The sequence below is a fragment of the Micropterus dolomieu genome, linkage group LG07 (genome assembly GCF_021292245.1).
Source record: "Micropterus dolomieu isolate WLL.071019.BEF.003 ecotype Adirondacks linkage group LG07, ASM2129224v1, whole genome shotgun sequence".
NCBI classification, from domain to species: domain Eukaryota; kingdom Metazoa; phylum Chordata; class Actinopteri; order Centrarchiformes; family Centrarchidae; genus Micropterus; species Micropterus dolomieu.
Window position 1 is genome coordinate 14,830,926 of NC_060156.1, and position 13,785 is coordinate 14,844,710.

The window sequence follows — 13,785 nt, forward strand, 5'->3', positions numbered from 1 at the left end:
TGTATGGTTACTGTCAGCTCCCTCAAATAAGGCTTCCTGTTCATTAGACTTCTTTTCACCTCCGCACAATGCGCCGGCTTTGCAGCAATAGTGAGTCGACGCCCATCTCTTCAATGCCATGTGAATAGTTCTAAATAGTGTTTATGCAAGCCATTGTTGTCTATTGTGTGCCCAGTCTTAATGCACAGTGATTTGCCTGCTTTTGTAGCCTGGGATACATTATCTTGCCTATGTGGCTTCAGATGCATGCCTGGCCTTTGAGCCAGTAAACAGTCTAAAAGTTAACTCCCAATGGACAATGCTGGAGATGCCTGATAAAGTGGAACAAAGAATAATAACTGGCCCATTTCATGTCCCTCTATAATTATTCAAATGGCTTCTTCCTCTGCTTAGTACATGTAAACTTGTAGTCCCATTGTTTTATATTTCTCTCTAATTTAACATTTAAAGGTATTTTATGGGTCTCTTTTCCCAAGGAAATGTAATAATTAAAGAAAGTTTGGAAAAAGAGAGTTAAACTTAACCGCAAAGCTGATGTTAAATCATAATCTGTAAAGATCATTCCTTTTTTTTCCAATAAATACATAGTAAAGTTGACTGACACTATCTGTGGCACATCTGGTGAAGAATTTCAGTGGGGAGATGTATTTAAACCCTGTGTCTTTATTCTTCAAACTGTCAGTGTGAAAATGAAGGGTAATACAGATAGACAGCCAGGTGGATAATCTGACGCACATCACGGTCAGAGAATAAAAACTTTTAAATCTTGAAGATAATGTCAAAATGATATATCTTGTAATGGAAATTTTATGTCTCATGACTCCCATCAGTTACTCTAACACGACTTTCTGTTGTTACACCATGGGTTTACTACAACTTTATTGATTACGCTGATTTGTAAAAGACAAGAAGCAAAGCCATGCTAACTATGCATTTTGTTCGGTTTATTTGCAGACATTGTAGTTGTGACCCATCAGGTTTTATATTTCACTATTTGCTGTTCCTCTTGGAAGACACCTTAACTGTTCAGTTATCTTGGGGCTGCTGCCAGAGCACTTGGAGAATGTTCTTTCTTAAAGTGAGTTAAGTGTGATTAAGAAAATAAGCTTCTACCTCTTCCCCTAGAAAAACAAAAGTTGGCAGCACCTAAAATGTATTTCCAAAACAAAACAAAATAACCCTGAAAATGGAGATAGCAGGAATGTGCAGCATATTATAGCCTTCATCTGTTTGTAGCATTGTGCTAGAGAGCGTATACACCACCTCCAGAGAGTAACTGATAGGCCTAACCATTCACTTCTTGGATAGATGCACAAAAGCAGAAGATATCTGCGGCACAGATTACATTATCCTCATTTCAAAAGCATTCACAGTCAAGTATGCAGAACAGAAAAAAAGATGCTTTTAATGCCGGCCAATGATTACAGGTGAGTGATGTAACTGATAGTTGGCCTGTTATTGTTCTGAGATTTGGTGTGTTTGACCCCCTAAAGCAATCTACTGCCAAGGGAATTTAAAACAACCTTTGGACTCGGAGGAAAGGAATGTTATGATTGCTCTCAGTGACACTGATACAACACTGTCACATTGCTGCCTCCAGACTGCAGGGGAAGCTTCACTGTGACTGAGCAGAGTCTCACGACACGAACACTTAGCAGCAGGCATTTCATTAACCTGTCAGAGAGAGGCTAGATGTTGCTTTGTCTTTGATTGCCACATCCCCTTACGCTCATGCTGCTGCTTGTACATTTGACCTCCATTAGCCCACCAGGTGTGTTTCACATTTTATTTAATGAACTGTAGTCATGAGGTAATTCATTGCCTGCAACAACAGTCCTTGAAGCAAGTTTTTTTTTTTTTTTCACACCAAAGTAGTGATGTTGACTTGCGTTGCTCCTGGGCTGATATTTTCATTAAAGGCCCTCTTATCAAATAATGAAATAAAAAATCTGTTTCTTGCCCAATGCTATTACCTCCCACAAATCAAAAGGTTCCCAGTGTAATGTCTTGCCTCCCATGCCAGTTAATTAGGTAGCGTTGTGCTACATACTAATGCTACTTTCATGAGAATAATCTGAGACAATAAACCTGTCTCTTTTGTATCCTTGTGCAAGCCCTCTTAATTAATATCAGCAAATAAAAACCAAAGTTAATTGAAATTTGAACATCCCATCTTTATAGTTTACAATAATAGAATCACTAGCGTTTTGTTACTGTTGGTGAATTACTATAATAGCTGGTATCGTATCTCTATTTAGTACTTCATTGATCGCTCTCAGGGATGCAGCAGAAATATAAAAGAAAGAAATGCCTTAACCATGAGTAAACACAGGAGGCAATATATGCAACCCCATCATTGATTTAGGCTGAGACATTAATATTCACACTGCTCCAGATAATCATAGCAAGGTGTACATGATTTGTTTTCATTGATTAAGTGACATTGCTCCAGCTTCTCACACCATAGTTATTTATATAGTTTGCATTGATATTATTTCTGCATTAACAACAATTTCAGCAAGTAAGAGAGATTACAGGACTGATGCAAAAGAGTAGCGTCTCCGTGGCAGATAGCTTTAATCAGAACCCCTTTGATGCAAAATCTTTACAACTTTAATCAATCTTTATGGACGAGCTTTTCAAACTGTATGCAAGATTGAATAGCATAGATTTAAAGAGGCTGTGCCCTCCTGTCAAATATCGGATATGTTTTGCAAATTACAAATTCTTCTAGGAATATGAATTAGTGTTGTGCAGGTTGTGCCCCCCCCCCCATGTTGCACTCAGTTCAGATTTCACTTGGTTTACATGAATTCTTAGTACCAGCTAATGTAATCAGGCCAACAATTCCCAACTAGCGTGGGATTGTAGTACACAGAGCCCACAACAAAGCATAATCTGGCACGCTACTATTCCAGTGGGATTTTTTTTTTGTGATCACACTTCTTTTGTCATATTGGCCCATGAACAGAAATAGCTAAACAAAATAAATAAATAGATAAACAGTGGGTTGTCTTTATAGCCTTTATGCAGTTATATTTCAGAGCCAAGAACACTTCTGAAGTTAACAGTATTTATGTTCCGGTAGTGTTGGTCACAGTCTGTCACACATTATTTGCATCTGCATGTCCGATTAACAAATATGACATATTCCTAAGATCAGGCTCCTAGCACTCTAACCACCCACCATGGCAATTAACTGTCTACTAAGCTAACAAGCGTAACACACATGCCTGATGCAAGCCAGTAGAATATCAAGCTGCTCTCCTAGATGTATCCCCATTTACCCTGTAGTGCCACCGTGAACACGCAGTACACATGTGCAGGCTAATTTCAAATGTTGATTAATTGCGGCCCTGGACTGAGGATCTTTACTCCCACCGGTATCGATACGGGGGTTTACGTCGGAGTGCAACTGGCATTTGAAATCCACTCGAGCTAGAGAGAGCTGTCATCCACGCAAGGGACTTGTCAGGGGGGAAAGAGCTCTCAGACAAGTTCAATGGGCTTCTCTGAGCTTTTCTCTGTGTCTTAGGGACTGTTGGTGAATCTACTGTCAGCGCTGATAGCCTCTACTGTGTAAAGGTGACATTCTAAAATCACGCTGACCTTCATTCTGCCCGGCCTTGTTATCACACTGTGTAGGCAAGAATATGGCAGCTTGAAAATGCCTGGGTACCTACTAAGATCCATAGATAATAGCAAAGAAAGGCCACACATACTCAGTCGGTGTTATTGTGAGCCAGGATAGATGGCAACTGGATTTACAGGAGGACAAGGGGCCACTTATGACAATACAGTTGAAATAAGATAAGTACAAACCCATGTTATTTTTTTGTTCCAGTAAGGCTTCTTGTCTGTCATATCACAGTTGCTGTGGGTTCAAGGGTTTTATCCAATGCGCATCTGAAGGTAGAAATATTTTGTGGTAAATCCAGACAGTTTTTTTTATTTTTTACAGCATGATTTCCACCAAACTAAACTATCTGTTCTACTTATTTCTAAAAAAGCATTGACCATCGGGGCATAGCCAATATGGAGGTTAATCCATTCTAGTGTCTATACTATGGGATGCTTATGGAAGCATATTTGCTTAGGGCAGCCATGCAAATTATTACTTACTGCCCTGTAAGCTGATAACACAAATTAGATACCCATTAAAGTTGAACAATGTATATAGAATGAGAAAAGATTGCAAGTGATACCTGAAGGGATGCTTAAGTCGTATGGTTCTAAAATATGCCTCATGCTTGCAAACTTCAAAAGTGGAGAGATGTTTATCCTTGGGATTGGAAGATGCATAATAGTAATCTCATATGCACAGAGGCAGCTGCCAGGTGGAGGATAGCACACTGCATGTTTATGAATAGAAATCATTACAGGGACTGGGGAGCATACCGGCATGGACCAGTGACACAGAACTTTTTTATCATCTACCCAGCGTACACTATGGCACTTAAAAGTTCATGTCAAGATGTTTAGTATGGCATTAGTTTGGCTGTGGTCATTTTGCATTGTTTGAGTTGTGATTAGTGCTTTTTTCTCTATATTTACTTTGAATATTTGTTGAATAGATCCAAGTGTTAAGAAACATTAGTTAAAGTGCCTCTAACTTTAAGTCCTGACCTGAATGTAGGTGGGAGTTGAGAACAACAAGACTGTTAATATGATCCTGCCACCTGAGGGGCCTGTGAAATCAGAAACAAGCCAGCGTTAACAGCAGCACCACAACTCCACCGGGCCTCTACCTTCACTAGCCTCTGCTCTTATCAGATGAGCCTCTTTAGGGGGCGAGTACAAATGTTCAGCAGCTTTTAAAATGTGGAAACCGCTGTTTGTCGTGTGTTTAGACGAGAGAGGAAGTGCTTAGGCCTGTTTGGGAACCCAGGCTAATTCTACCTTTGACTTGCCTGTTGTTGTCTCTGAGCCCCTTTCTCTTTCTGCTTCTCTGGCTGGCTGATAGTTAGGGATTCATCTTAAAACCTCCTCTTTGTCTGACGGACCGTGGAGTCAGCAGTTATTCTTCAACTGACGACTTTCAATGTATGGTCGCTGAAAGAGATGAAGCTGAAACACAAAGGCAAATTAAGGATACAAAAACACTCGCCATTGTCCCATTGTTAAGGGTCACAAATCGTCAAGTAAAAGCAACACAGCGTGGTTGAAATGTATTCGCCTCCATCCCTTTCCCCCCTCCCTCCCTTCTCCTCTCTTTATATTCATTAGATTCATTATAGGCCACAAAGGATTGCCAACAAAACAGCTTGTGATTTTAGTTGAATTCATCCCCCTCTGAGGCCTGCAGGGAAATTAAAGTAGGTGACTATCACTGGAGGGGGAGCAGGCTTGACACATCTGAAGCTTTCAGTGATGTTAATAGTCAAGCGTATCCAAAATACACAGGAGCTGACCTCAAACAGATTGTGGGGGTTTAAAATCATTAGTTTGCAAATGAAGCAAAAGTACATTGGTTCTATGGTAGAATCAGCCCACTCTGAACCTTTGATTAGTGTTTGTCAACTCCCCTTTCTCTTCATACTCCCCCGCCCATTTGCAATCCAGAAATTAATAAAGAAGACGTAGCGACACTTTGGAGGGAAACGCTTGCATCTCCAGCACCTGTTAAACAAATGCACTTAAGGCAGGAATCAAATTTCAGGCAGGTTTAAATTGGTGTAAAATCTTCATTTGGATGATGTCCCCAGGGCCTGCTTATTACTTGAGATTTATATAGCATTAGTTCTGCTTCGCAAATGTGGTGCACCATTCCACCTCAGTGAAATATGAAGAGGCTTGATAAAAAGCTACAACAGATTCTCTCATTAAAAAAACCTAAACCTTTTAAAGATTCATTAATTTAACTTGTGGCATGCAGCTCTGACATGCACAGAGTTCTGTGCTTGTGCCCTTGAGCGCTGTATGTTATATGGTGTAAGATGTTGCTTTGGCTCATCGACATAGGTCTCTGAGAAGAAGTGCGCTGACAAAGTGGAGTACCTGCAACGTTGAATACTTCACATTGCATTGCAGATGTTCATTTTGACGCATGTGCTGAGACTAGAATATGCAAAATATAAGGTGTTCTGTAAGATTCTTTGCACCTGTTGTTTTTCTAGTCAAAATTGGAAGTTGGTTACACTTGCTGTCACGTGTCATTTTGCAGAGAATGGCACACATCATGGTGAAGGCTGGAAGGAAACAACCACAAAGGCATTTCATTTGTAGCAGTACCCCTATTGAGTATGTCTGTTTCAGCCACCAATCTGTTTTGTTCTCCGTCCTTTTCAATTTGTTTACATTTGGCCCCTACTGGAGAGGGACAGTCTATTGATTTATTGTCCCCGCTTCCTGAAAGTGGCGTTAAGAGTGCACAAGGCCCCCCCCCCACCCCCCGTCTTCAGGCCCTGCGCTTACATTGTGTCGCCTGGCTGCTGGCTTCTGTTTCAGAGACAGGCCAGGGAAAGGCCCTGCCCAAGCGCCACAAGGACCTCACAAGAAAAAAGCCTCGGCCACACGAAGGCCTGAAAGACTGCACCGCAGCACAATGTAGCTCCGTCTGAATAGCGGACGTCGTGGGACGTTTACCTCCCACAGAGGGCTCTTTTTCTTCTGCATTTTCCAACTAAATAAGACATCCATTTAATTATAATATCAGAAACATTATTATACAGTATATTTGTGTGTATAAATTATAGAGAATATATAAATGATAAAAGTGTGCATACGTGTTTTTTTGCTATATGTACTGTACATACCCCCCCCCCCGTCAGGGTGCTTTGTATTCATGTTTTGTGACATCTCTTTTTGCAGATTGATATTTTTTATGGAAAGCACCTGTCTTCTACAGAACAATTTATGAGTCAAAAGAATCATTTCAGAGTTGAAATGCTATTGTGAAAATGCCTTTCACTCCTCCCGCTTGAAGATAAACAATTTCCCATGAATATATGGCTGGGCCCCCTATCTATCACAAAAATCAGAATGTGTCCCATACTGAGCCTATTGTAGTCTATTAAAAGAAATCCTTCCCTGTGGCAACCATTTTGCAGGTTTCAAGTAGATAAATGCCTTCCAAGAGGGATAAGAATGCATTTCTACAAAACTGCATTAAAGAGTAATGTTTGTCAACTACTCCGATAAAAACTTCACAGTCACAATTCTTTTTAGAGGCGGCAAATGCATTGGCAATGTGTAAAGCTGATTGGTCTGGGGAGGCTGCCTACAGGTTAGCAGGCCTCATTTCCAATCTCTGACAGCAATATGTGTCGCCGTCCGCTTCATCCCGATTGCTCATGTTCAACACAAACCATGGTCACTCTATATATGGAAATCTCTGTCTTCGGGGCGAAAAAAAATTAAAAAGGTGAGATTGGCACTTTAACCTCCGTGCCCCCCTGAAAATATGTTTTAGTCTGATACATTATACTCCTGCGAATTATTTATCAAGAAGATACAAGCTTGATATTTCAAAAAAAATAATGAGATGTTGAGGTGGCAGCTGGAATGTTCTGGTCCAGCGAGCAGCATCTATGAATCGGGGGAAATGAAGTAAATATGGCTGGCTGGGCCACACCATGTGCAGCATGTGAAAGAGTGGAGTACAGTGGCACTGACCAAAAACTTAAAATCTTTCCTTTGTGGTGTCTCTTTTGGAATAATGGCACCAAATTCAGCTGTATAGTGCAGAATTAGTTATTATATTATAATTAGATATGTATAATTTGTTGTTTTAAAAAACACTGTTTGCCTAAGTGCTTTGAGTGCACATACTGCAGATAAAAAATCAGTTAGGAAATTGAATATGTTTGCCCTGAAAAACATCTCCTATTTGTGGTTATCAGACAGCTGAAAAGATGATGAGAGTCCAACATGGAGTCTGGAATCTCTCAGGCAAAAACAAAACAAGTGTTGTGTGCTAGCTGTGTTGAAAGAGCCCACCTGTCGACATGCTGCATTCAGAGAACAAGTCATCCAGTTGTTGCAGTTCATACAAAGCGAGGGAAGAGAAGAAATCCATTCATACTCAGAATACAGTTGAAGTGTGTCTCTCTTCCAATGAATGTTATTTGAAAGAACAAAACAGAGAAATGCCGTGTATTAATTCACTTCAGACCCTGTCAGTCATTGCTTTCACTCCGCTGTTTGTCCCTCACGCTTTGATGAACAGACGGCTATCAAGGTGAACCATGACTTTTTAATTCTTCAGACATCATGTTTTTCTCCACAACCTATTCATACTTACATACTCACACATACTTGTCATTTAAAACTGAAGTTTAATTTTACAGACGATTGTGCTCCAAAATATTTCTGAAATCGTTCCTTTTGTGCTGTTTGTATAGGATTTAAATACATCATTCTGTTAATGCCTGTGAAATAAATGAATAGTGAAGTATTAGTATTTGTATTTATTTTATCTCCTATAGAAACACCTGGCTTTTATTGAGTATTTCGACTTGTTGAATTAAGTAAATCAAATGTTCAAAAAATATTGGTCTATTTCAGAGCTTTCCCCCTACCCACTCCAAACTCTTGTCTTTGTTTTGATTTATTTCACCCTCTCAGAACATCCCGTTGCTTTTCAGGGCTCCCTTTGTTCTTGGTGAAGGGGTCTTTTATTTGGGAGAAATCTCCCATCTCAGACCAGCGCTTTGCCTTGATGCAGATCTTCATTAATCTCCGGGGCCGCTGTGGGCTCTACAGCAGCCTGCCGTTTTGATGGGAATTGAATTTGATACTGTATTGTGGCTTGTATGGAAGCTAACAATGGCCTGTGTTCCTTCCTGTGTCTGCGCACAATCAGAGAGACCCAATTAAATAATTTGGTACAATAAAGGGGAACAAAAGGACACCCAGGCATAAAGTGAGTGCTCCAACATTTGCATTCTACCTATTTCTGTATCATGTTAATTAATTCGCTTTGAATCCACAGAGGGAAGGCACAATGGAAAACAGTGCAGCTCATTTCAAAGTATGTCTGAGGATGCTTTATATTCAGGTGACATGCTAAATCAACATTTTATAAAGAAAAAAAACTTTTTTTTTCTGTGGAGTGCCAGCGACCGTCAAAAAGAGACTTTTCTTTATTTGAATGCAGCTCCTTTTATTTAGGAAGTTTTCACTTATGTAAAGTAAACTTCATACTAGAACGCAATTATTTCAAAATACCATTATTTTCATGTTTTATGGTAAATTATAAAAGGCTCAGTTAAATAATCCCACCTCTGTTTGAATAGAATAATTTTGCATCTAAAATGACAGTCACGATAACCTGCTCTTAATTAACAATGTGTGAATTGTGTGATATATAACCGCTTTGTTGATGGTAATATGTCATATTCATTGAAGGGTAAATGAATTATCCACGAGTGGCCTGTGATAAGCGGTGATGGGACCCATATGGAGCTGTCAGTGGACCGCTGGTGGGCTCTCCTAGTCCAGCCGCTGTAATTGAAAGAAATGAGCCATGGAGCTGACACATTAGCAGTCTCCCCAGAGATGGACCACACAAAACACACACACACACACACACACACACACACACACACACACACACACACACACACACACACACACACACACACACACACACACACACACACACATTCTCACTTTTTTATAAATCATCTACACAGACTGTATGTATCTCACTGAAAGCATAACCCAGACAATGTCAGCCAGGCTGACGCAGGACAGCGCCCTACTGTAAGTGAGACAGGGTGTAAGATTGGGTAGGTCTCCGTCTGGGTTAAGGGGATAATGAGAAACTGCCCTGCAGTGAGTTAATCAGCTCATCGCTCTCCCAGCACTGCCATTTATTTGCTGTTTATTCCCCAGCACAGGGCCCCCAGGGGGAGGCCTGTCTGTGAGGCAGCACCTGCAGCTTCCCCAACGCTTGATTTAGTGCTGTAAATGCTGCTTGTGGGCCAGATTATGCTGGACAGTGATCAAACCTTATTTGCACTCTGATTAGACAAACTGCTCTCTGCACTGACCAGGCTGAAGCAATTCTCCTTTAGCAATTTTATACTGCTGCCCTGCGTAAAAATGATTAACACTGCCTGGATGAATGTGGCAGCCATTCACTACAGCCATATTCCTGCATAGCCCTGATTCTGAACCAGGTATCAGTCCTATAAGCCAGCAGGTATAATCACAGGTATGAAAAGGTACATCCTATTCATTAAAATCTCATAGAAGTAATTATAGAATCATAGAGTAAGCAAAGAGGCATAACCACTTATGTAGATTTCCTTAAGGGTGGCTGACTGATTCAGCAAATGCCAACTGTCACCTCTCAACACCTCTCAGACAACTTGATCTTATCTGTCAGTTTGCCAGTTGAAGTTGAAAAGATTTTGTAGCCTAAAACTATTACTGTGTTCTTTTGAATTGTGCTGAGTAGATCTCAGATATATCTTCAGGCAGAAATAATATCTGAAATTGCAAAATTACAATAAAAATTCCAGCAAGGCAGCATGACATGTACATTGCTAATCTTTGCTAAGACAAAGTAATAGACTAAGTAATGCAAACACCTGCTTAAAATGTACTTGAGGCTAGAAGACACTAAATCACACATTATTGCTAAGAAGAAGTTTATTGTCAAGTACAGTTATACACAGTACACACGCAAAATTAGTTGTCTGCATTTAACCCATCCTAAATAGGAGCAGCTACTGTGCAGCACCCGTGGAGCAGCAGGATTAAGGTCCTTCCTCAGGGGCACTTATCCCATGAGACCAGGTTGCTTTTGACAGTGGTCTGTGCTGGAATCGAACCTGCGACCCTGCAGAATTTATTAGAACAGAGGTCCACAGAAGCAAGTAGCACTTTTCACACAGCTAACCCTAAGCCCTTAAGAGACCAAATCCTTTGCCCAAATGTGAATGCACTGGTCAAAAAACTGCTTAATTATATAATATAAGAAGAGAAAAGTGTGTGAAAAATGATTACAAAACCTATGATGGATCTGTTTGGGTTTGACAAATAATGCTAATTGGTATTCACGCTAATATTACACAATTTTGTATCAATGTTTTGATGCTTTTATCAAATTTGATACTTTAATGCATTCCAGACGCTGAGCAAGGCTAAGTTTATTTTATATGTCAATTTTTAATGTTTAAATTATTTTATCTACCCCCTATGTGCAACCCATGCATTTGCACGCAGACACACATTCACACACTCCAAAGAGCAGACAAAACATCTTGGAACCTTCAAACGTATTGTGTTTAGAGTAGGTCCCCTGTTGCATTCAGAGTGGAAGGCACTCGGTCATTGTACAGCAGATTTTCATGCTTTACTGCTACACAAAGCCTGCTCTTTCCACCAAATGATCAGGCCATCTTAAATGTTGCACCTGAGACTGAATAGGTACGTTCAGTATGTAGTGCACTGGCAAGGTCTCTTTTCTCTCATGTACTTCTGTGCAAAGGCTAGCAAAGTATTAATGAAGCCGTTTTCTGATCCACCCCCACATTGCCTCTCATTTTTCCAGTTACTGTATTACCATAACCCTGATGCAAGGGCCATTTAGAATTGTGCTTGAACGATGGGGAAACATATTAAGGCAAAGGGGATTATTGTGAGGAAAATGTACAGTATAAACAGCTGAAAAGAATAGAGGGCAGTGCTCATAATGGAATCTGAAAGCTTTCATTTTTCCCCCATTGTCCTTCCTTCTGTCTCTAAACAACCTTCCTTTTTTCATCTATCAGAGCAAAGTTCTCAGAGAAAATGAAGTTCATTCATGCACCCTGAAAGAGGCTTTTAAGGTTGAGTAGCTCAAACAAAAAGGAATGTGAGCTACGGCTGGCCTGAGTATTACTCAATGTTTATAACCTTGCCGTGCAGAATTCAAGAATGCTGAGGAAATGAATGAAGCTGGCTATAAAGCGCATCCAAGCTAGCCTGACATCGCCAGACCAAATGCAAATTAGTCTGTTCATTTTCGATTTCCAAGGGGTGTTATCATCGGGCACAGACAGAAATGCCTCTGGATGCAATTGGATAGACCTACACCTAATCAGAGCCACAAAACGAGTAATGTAGCACTTAGTGAAAAATTTTAACTGACTACAGCGTAGTAGTTGTAGGTGGTGTAGCATCGATGTGTCTGTGAACAAGTGTTGCCATTTTTGCCATCAGAATCCAGGGGTCCAGTTCGTTTAATGCTGACACTATAGCGGATTCAACAAAAGCCACATCAGTGGCAGCCATCTTGGTTGTTTACAAAAATGCCTCAATGGCACTCCTGCGTACAGTCACCATATCAAGATAGATAGACTGTTAGACTTAGAACTGTTGTGATTTGTCCGACCAGAGCCAGGTCGGCTGATCTGTCTAAATGGGAGGGGGATCAGACACACCTGCCAGAGCAAATAAAACATGAGCTTGCAGATTCATCTAGTTCCAAAGCTGCATCCAAGCCACTGTACTGGGAGACTTTACAGGTTTTGTCCAGGTTGTGTAAGTGATGTGATGTGTTTCTGGATAAAACTCCAGATAAAAGAATTCAAAGCTGCACACTATTGCTGTTGAATTTAAGTTGGAGAACTGACAATGGCAGGACTAATACTGGTTCTCTTTCTTTTTTGGGAGATTTAATTATTTAGAATAATATTATTTTATTTTTATTGATTTAGAGTGCACAAAAGATATGCATCTTGAAGATGAATGTACAGTTATGATAAGATACAAAGAGTATTTTTCTTAGCTGTCAGCCCCCTCCCATTGCTCCCAGCCCCTTTCTCTCTTCATTTTGCTAACTGGTGCTCAAAGCTTCTCCTCCGCTGACCAAGCATCAGCTTCCCTGTGCTGATAAATGGGCTTCTTTGAATTGATGGCAGGCTGGAGGAAAAAGAGATAATCCTAGATAATGTGGACACAGTTTTCATTTCTTGTCACCCAATTAAACTGCAATTATCCCAAAAGCAGAAGAGGAGAAAAGTGGAAAGAATGGCCAAAGAATGAGAGAGTGAGGCTCCCTGGGACACTCTCTACCAGACACATTAGCCCAGATTTGCTCCATCCTGATAAAAGAGACCCATTTCTTGCACTTGGCAGTGCACAGCAAGTGGCAGACCAGCTGCAACCTGGGGTTTAGAACAGAATGCCTGTACAATGTTTGTGCCATGCCTCAAAGTGGCTGGGAAGAAAAAGATCAAAATGTATACAGGTTGTCGCCCTATTATAGCAGGTTGGCTTTTGTGTGCCGCGCCATGTGTCTTTAGCGGAGGACATTAAGGTTTTATCCCTTAACAGCCCATATAGATTTTTTATATTATTATTATGCTAATGTCCAGGACACATTGTCGGAGGGAACAAGTGTGTGTGTTGTGAAACCTTTGTCATCACTGACTGATCAATGTAAGAACCCTGGAGCTGACTACACAGGGGTTTTGAAAACCTTCAAACAATCCTTTAGCATATCCAAAAGTGCTTTGACCGGGAGCTTGTGTGCACCTACTGTTCCTTAAAAGAATCGACCACTGCTTTTAAAAAAAGGGACGCTTCCTCTGTGAATTGTGCCTCCAGATGAATCAAGGCTGGGTGAAACTCTCCCCTGGCACAAAATCTAAGAGGTAAATTAATGTCTTTTGTAATTACTGTTCCTCTTAGTAATTATCACACTGGACAATTTATGGATTAACATATTGATTTCACTTGACCCTTGGCGAGTCTTAATTTGGACAGAGAAAATACTTTTGGCTTGTGCTGCCAAATGCAAACAGCCCTCGGGGCCCCTGCTGGGGCTTTGCTCTTTAGGCGTGTCACAGC